The sequence below is a fragment of the Fusarium proliferatum genome (genome assembly GCF_900067095.1).
Source record: "Fusarium proliferatum ET1 genome assembly, contig: FPRO_scaffold022, whole genome shotgun sequence".
In the NCBI taxonomy this organism is placed as follows: domain Eukaryota; kingdom Fungi; phylum Ascomycota; class Sordariomycetes; order Hypocreales; family Nectriaceae; genus Fusarium; species Fusarium proliferatum.
In genome coordinates this window covers 1-7,646 of record NW_022194811.1, presented here as the reverse complement: position 1 = coordinate 7,646, position 7,646 = coordinate 1, and the positions used below count along the sequence as shown (strand labels likewise).

Sequence of the window (7,646 nt, the reverse complement as noted above, 5' to 3'; positions counted from 1 at the left end):
TCCCTCTTCGTTAGGCGAAGCTGCTCTTCGTGCTAACCTAAAGCCTACTAGAAGCAATATATAACTAGCTATAATAATATAAGTATACACAGCAAGCTATACCTATGAAGAGAGCAGGAATGCTGTTAGCTAGTACTAAAAAAAAAAGCAGGCATGTCGGAATGGAAGACGAAGTCGTTTTAGGTGCGACGGGTATTATTACCATAGAGGTTCAAGTCCTCTTGCCTGTAGACTAATGATTCTTTAGTTTATAAAGTTATTAAAGGGATATTCTTAGATCATAGTATATTGGAGGAGGTAAAAAAAAAATACTACAGTGGAATGGCTCTGCGAATGAAGTTATACGCCCCACAATATATAATAGTAGCAAACTTTGGATGGAGGGGTGAAAACATTAGACTAATAGAAATATTAAGGCATTAATATTTCGAGTTGTAGCTAGAGCATCCTTAATGTCCTAGATTAAAAATAATGCAACATTTAAGGTGCATGCATGCTCTAGCTTTCTTATGAAAATGAAATGGTGTAAAATAAGCGAGTGGCTAGAAAAATTAACGGGCTTGGATTGCCTTATCACCAGACGAGGGCTATAAAAAAAAAATATATTTAGGCGCAAGCTCTAGCTCGTCAGGTGGAAAATTATAAACTAGTCTAATTAAGGCTTGGCTTACATCAGACATGATAATGCCTATGTAATATACTTACATATAGATTAGATTGTCCGTGCGTGTGCTGGATCGTTCGTAGACACGCACGTAATATCCTGTCGATTAATGGGTAGATCATAAATTTTTGGTATTTAGAGTCGGTGTTCGAATCACCGCAGGATAATTATAATACAACACTAGCTGTATTTCTATTCCCTAGGGAGTATGCATAGCTTTATAAAAAAAAAAATATATTTTTTTTTATAGCGAGAGCTTTAGCACGAGCTTGCTCCTTCATAGCCCTCCAGCAAGCTCGAAAAAAAATACAATTTTTTTTACGCCTTAAAGGAAGCTAAGCTGCTTCTATTAAATTAGGCTAATCATAGCCAATTAGCTGACCCTATGCTATAGTAACACACTTATTTAGGTATAACCACAAGCTAAAATTAAAGCAACTAAAGCTAGATTTATTAAGGTAGACATAACTCAATAGGTAGAGTGGTTATTTGTGGTGTAACTTGTTCTCGGTTCGATCCCGAGTGTTTACCCAAGGAGTGCTGTATATACTATGGTACGGCTTTTGCTTACGTAAGCAAACTAAAGCAAGCTAAAGTTCGCTATAGGGACTTCGAGAGCTTGCAGATTTTCACCGAAAATACGTAAATCTGCAAGCTCTCATAGCAAGCCCTAAAAAAATTAAGGCTATGAAGGCGCAAGCTCTCTTTGTTAGGGCGTGAAGCTCGAAAAAAAAAAAACATTTTTTTTTTACTCTTTGTTAGCAAGCTCGAGCTCTTATTTTTCGGCGGCGGCTCACCGAGGAGGGCTAAAAAAAAATATATATTTTTTAGGCTGGGGCAAGCTATGCATACTTCGTAGCGCACCTGGAGCACTAAGCACGATAAATCCGCAAGCTAAAGCTAGCTGGGTCTATTTCGGCGTAAGCATACTTCGTAGCCCATAATAAAAAAGCAATAACTAGGATTAGTCCTCAGCTTTAGCTTTATTCCAGGGATGGCGAGTTATACAAAGCACCCTTCTATTGCTTGCAATAGCTTTAGCTAAGTAGCACAAAATAATACGAATAAATAGTTATAGGAAGGTAGACAGGTTCGCGCCATTCGGAGGGCTTCGCACAAATCTTCTAATTCCTTCTACTATTCCTTGTGTGTTGCGCTAGCTTTAGCTAGCGCGAGGAGTACACTTTGTTAGAGGACTAGTAGGTGCAGTAATAGCTAGCTTTATAGCCCTATAGCACGATTAAAAAGCCTAAGTAGTTTAAATGGTTAAAACTCTAATTTCATACATTAGTAATGAGAATTCGATTTTCTCCTAAGGCTCGCCTCCTTATATTAGTTGGCCTTTAATAATAGTCGGGCGGACTAGCTAAGCGCATAAAAAAAAAAAAATGATCATATTATCAATAGTACTAGTTTTACTTTCAAACGCCGTCAATATAAGACGAGATTTATCGATACTATTTAATAGAATATCGATATTAATATTAATTTATTGTATTTTACATGATATGTCTTCTTTAGCTGTTATAACTAAAGGAGTAGGTTTACACGGTGGTTTATTACTTATGTCAAATATCACACAAATATTCCATATTTTTATATTTTTAGTTAGTATATTAATATTACAATTAACTAGTTTTTATCCTAGAAAAGTATGAGTATCAGAATATTCTTCTTTAAAAGATTTATTGTTATATAAATTTATTTATTATAACACAAAAATAATAAATAAAATGGGAGAACATTTTAAAATTATTGAATATCCTTTAATTATATTATTTGTAATTACAGGTGCTGTATTATTAATGTCTACTAATGATTTAGTATCTATTTTCCTGGCAATAGAATTACAAAGTTATGGTCTTTATATATTAAGTACTATATATAGAAATTCTGAATTATCTACTACAGGTGGTTTAATATACTTTTTATTAGGAGGATTAAGCTCATGTTTTATCTTATTAGGAACTAGTTTATTATATGCTAATTCAGGTACTACTAACTTAGATGGTTTATACATCATAACTAGTATAAGTGATCTTTCTACAAATTTATGATATACACCTTATTATATTAATCTTTCTTTAGTTATTTTTACAATAGGATTCTTATTTAAAGTAAGTGCAGCTCCATTCCATTTTTGATCACCTGACGTTTATGACGCTATACCTACAATAGTAACAACATTTGTAGCTATAATAGCCAAAATTTCTATATTTATATTATTATTACAATTAGTATATTATACTAACAGTAGTTTTTCAGAAATGAGTTGAACATTTATTTTACTAATAAGTTCACTATTCTCATTAATAATAGGAACTGTGGTAGGTTTAACTCAATTTAGAATTAAAAGATTATTTGCTTATAGTACTATATCTCACGTAGGGTTTATACTTTTAGCATTAGGTATATCTAGTGTAGAATCTACTCAAGCATTTATATTCTATTTAACACAATATTCTATAAGTAATTTAAATGCATTTGTTATATTAATAGCTATAGGGTTCTCTTTATATTGTTATATAAGTGAAAACAAAGAACATGAAGAATTAATGGACAAAAATAATTCACCTATCCAATTAGTAACTCAATTGAAAGGTTATTTTTATATAAATCCTTTCTTAGCTATAAGTTTGGCTATTACTATATTTTCATTTGTAGGAGTTCCACCTTTAATAGGATTCTTTGGAAAACAAATGGTGTTAAGTGCAGCCTTAGATAAAGGTCTTATTTTCTTATCTTTAATAGCGATATTGACTAGTGTTATAGGAGGAGTTTATTATTTAGGTATAATAAAAGAAATGTTCTTTAGTTTACCTGAATATAAAATAAATCCATTATTGGAAAATCTAGTATTAAAAGGTAATGTTTTAGATAATAATCAAAAAATAATTAATAAATTAAACTTTAACTATAAAAATATAGCTATATCAAGTCCTATTTCTTTTGTAATTTCTATAATTACACTTGTTATTCTATTATTTTTATTTATGAACAAAGAATGGCTAAGCATGGGTACCATATTGGTACAAATTTTATTTAACAATTAAATGAGTAGTGTAACTTTTCTTTTTGTTTTTGTTACTATTTTAACAATAGTTTTTTTACTTCTTAATTTCATACTAGCTCCACATAACCCTTACCAAGAAAAATATAGTATTTTTGAATGTGGTTTTCACAGTTTTCTTGGTCAAAATAGAACTCAATTCGGTGTTAAATTCTTCATATTTGCATTAGTTTATCTTTTATTAGATTTAGAAATATTAGTAATATATCCATATGGTATAAGTGTATATGAAAATGGTGTTTACGGATTAATAGTAGTGCTAATTTTCATAGGTATAATAACTGCGGGATTTGTATTTGAATTAGGTAAAAATGCCTTGAAAATAGATAGTAGACAATCCAATAATTATTTTTATAAATCTAAAAAATTTATTAATATGTTTACTGAACATAAGTAGCAGTAAAATTTTTACTCATGTGTTTAGTAGCAAAGCTATGCAGTGCTGGAGTACAGTTATTCTCAGCTTTGCAAATTCAGTTACTACATAGTAACTTGGTATCTATAGGATATGTTTGCGCGAACTAAGTCCCTGTAATCACGGTATTTTATTTTAAGCAGCTGCGCTAGCTATGAATATTTATAGCTACCACTAGCTCCTTGTATTTTTTTTTTTTTTCGCTGCGCTAGAGCAGGAGGCTTCGCCTATCGGACGCCTTTTTAGAAAGGCTAAAAAAAATATATTTAGGCGCAAGCTCTAGCATACTTCGTTAGTGCTAAAGGTCATACACACCGCCCCCTTAACTTGCTAATTTTCTAGTTTGCGGATTTTTCTGCTATGAAGGCGAGCTTGCGTCGCAGATTTTTCGAATAAAAATCCGCAAACTAAAGCCTTCACAGAGGCTCGCGCTAAAAACTAAAGCAAGCTCAAGCTATTACTGCGTTATCTTAAAGCTATACTAAACACGAATAGAAATAAGCAAGTTATAGAGCTTGCCTCGCCTTTATAAAGCTCGCTTATAAAAAGAGTATGAAGGCTTTAGCTTACTAATAATAGTAATTAACAAGCTAAAGCTCACCCGTTAAACTATTATATATATTAGCCTCCACCCTAATAGCCTTGTGTATTAATTTGTGAAACTACTATTTTTAGCTTACGCAAGCTAGAAATAATTTCTAACTATAACCGTAATAGGAGGGAAGCTACCTAGTATATTAAGTAGTAGCCTCCCCTCCCCCTATTACATGGTTAGCTAATTTACTTAGCTAAGGACACGATATTTTTTTTTTCAATACATTCACATTTACATTTTTATAAAATTAATTAGATGTTAGAATCATCAAAACTTATTGGAGCCGGATTAGCAACTATTGGTCTAGCAGGTGCTGGAGTTGGTATAGGTGTAGTGTTTGGGTGTCTAATTATAGGAGTGGCTAGAAATCCATCCTTAAAAAATCAATTATTCTCATACTCAATATTAGGGTTTGCTTTCTCAGAAGCAACTGCCTTATTTGCTTTAATGATGGCTTTATTATTATTATATGTTGTATAATAATAATCTTTTTTAAGGCGTAAAAAAAATTGTATTTAGGCGCGAACGAAGAGCTTTAGCTTGCACGGGACGGGTAAAAATGTATTTTTTACTCGTCCGAAGGAAGTTAGCCCCCTCTTCGAGCTTCGCGCCTTAACAAAGTGTACTCGTACTCTAAATTTTTACGAGTGCTTTAACTTTAGCTAATTTCTGTGTAGCTGGGTATAAGCTAGGTATACTTTTCTATCCCTGCATTAGTTAGCGCAAGCTACTTTTTATAGCTTTATAGTACGAGCTTGCACGGGACGGGAAAAAATGTATTTTTTTTTCTCGTCCGAACGAAGTTAGAGCTAGAACATGCGGCTAAATAAATTTTTTTATAGCCGGACTTCGTTCTAGCAAGCTACTAAAATATTGCTTTAGCTTAAAGCAAATAAGCTAAAAGCTAAAGCGATTTTCGGCTTTCCCCCCCCCTTCGGAGTGCTTCACCTAAAATTGCTAAAGTTAAAGCTAGAATTAGAAAATGAGCAAGCTAAGGAATACTATACATTGGGACAAATATAAGGCAATACACTAAAGTGGTAAAAAGTTTATGTGGCCCCCAGGTTTAAATTTTTTTAGCTATTAGTAATAAAAAAGATACAGCACATCTTTAGCTGCAAGCAGAAAATTTCCTCTAGCTATCCTCCTCTAAAGATTTGTCAAATGATATTTAGCAGACATGATGGCTGCTATTTCTACGAGGGCGGAGCTATATAAAAAAAAATATATTTTTTTTTTATAGCCCTCGATCTTCATTATGTGCAAGAGGGAGCTTGCGCCCGCCTTCTTAGAAAAATCAGCCAAAGCTAAGGCGGCGCCCCGCTCCTCTAGAAAAAAGGCTATATGCAGCTATAAACTAGCTATAAGCAGTATTTTTATAAGTATTATTTTATGTACGAGCGCCCCCTATATAACTATTTAATAGTAGGAAGCAGCTAGTTTCATAGTAAAATATATTACTAGATTGCTAATTTTCTATAATAGCTTTAGTTAACGCAAGCTAAAGCTCGCAATAATTAGTAGATGCGCGCTGTATTAGCTAGCCACATCCGTACCCTAAGGGGCGAATATAGCTAGCTAAAAGCTAAAGCAGGAGTACACTTCGTTAGCACCTATATTTTTATTCTTTTTATAAGGAGGGCTACGAAGTATGCATACTTCGTAGCCCGCATATATAAAGCTAAAAGCTAGAGCTACCTTTACAACGGGCGGCAATTCTATTATATTTATACTACCATCCCTGTAGCTTCTAATTCCTTCTATATATGTGTAGCTCGACCAAGCCTGCTAACAAAGCGTATTTATAGCAGTGAAAGGTGAAAGCTACAGTTAAAGGGTGTACATAAAAAGATATAATTAGAAATTATATATTAAAAATTTATATATGAAACACTTATTTAATACATTTATTAATTTTGATGCACCTATGCCTTGAGGTATTTATTTCCAAGACAGTGCTACTCCACAAATGGAAGGATTAGTGGAACTTCATGATAATATTATGTACTATTTAGTTTTAATTTTATTTGCTGTAGGATGAATATTATTTTCTATAATAAAAAATTTTGCCTCAACTAAAACACAAATATCACATAAATACTTAAATCACGGTACATTAATTGAATTAATATGAACTATAACTCCTGCAGTTATATTAATATTAATAGCCTTCCCTTCTTTCAAATTGTTATATTTGATGGATGAAGTTAATGACCCCTCTATGACTATTTTAGCTGAAGGTCATCAATGATATTGAAGTTACCAATATCCAGATTTCATAGATTCAAATGAAGAATTTATAGAATTTGATTCTTATATAGTACCAGATTCTGATTTAGAAGATGGAGGATTAAGAATGTTAGAGGTTGATAATAGAGTAATAGTTCCTGAATTAACACATATAAGATTTGTAATAACATCTGGTGATGTTATACATTCTTTCGCTTGTCCATCTTTAGGTATAAAATGTGATGCTTACCCTGGTAGATTAAACCAAGTATCCGTTTTCATAAATAGAGAAGGAGTATTCTATGGGCAATGTTCAGAAATATGTGGTATTCTTCATAGTTCTATGCCTATAGTTATAGAATCTGTAAATATAGATAAATTTGTGCATTGACTATATTCAGTTTAATAGAGCAAGGTATTTTGTTCCCTATGACTAGCTTTCTATAGCTATAGTTTCGCCCTATAGGGTATTTTTGGAGAAAATCGCGCCAGCTCTCGGAGGGCTATAAAAAAAAAATTATTTTTTTTTTATAAAGCTCTTCGCGCAAGCTCATAATGTATAAAGTTAAATTAATAAATTAGTAGTAGCGCGAGCAAGGGCTATAAAAAAAAAATATATTTTTTTAGGCGCAAGCTCTAGCTCCCCTTTATAGGAGGGGAGCTCGCGCTACTA

At 32.5% G+C, this 7,646-nt stretch overlaps 2 non-coding genes across 2 annotated transcripts; both read left to right on the top strand.

Annotated features, from left to right (window-relative positions):
* Nucleotides 1-147: 147 nt before the first annotated feature.
* tRNA lies at nt 148-230 on the top strand. The gene has a single exon. It is a non-coding gene; the product is annotated as a tRNA-Leu (tRNA).
* An 892-nt stretch (nt 231-1,122) lies between these two features.
* Nucleotides 1,123-1,195, top strand: tRNA. The gene has a single exon. It is a non-coding gene; the product is annotated as a tRNA-His (tRNA).
* The last annotated feature ends 6,451 nt before the right edge of the window (nt 1,196-7,646 follow it).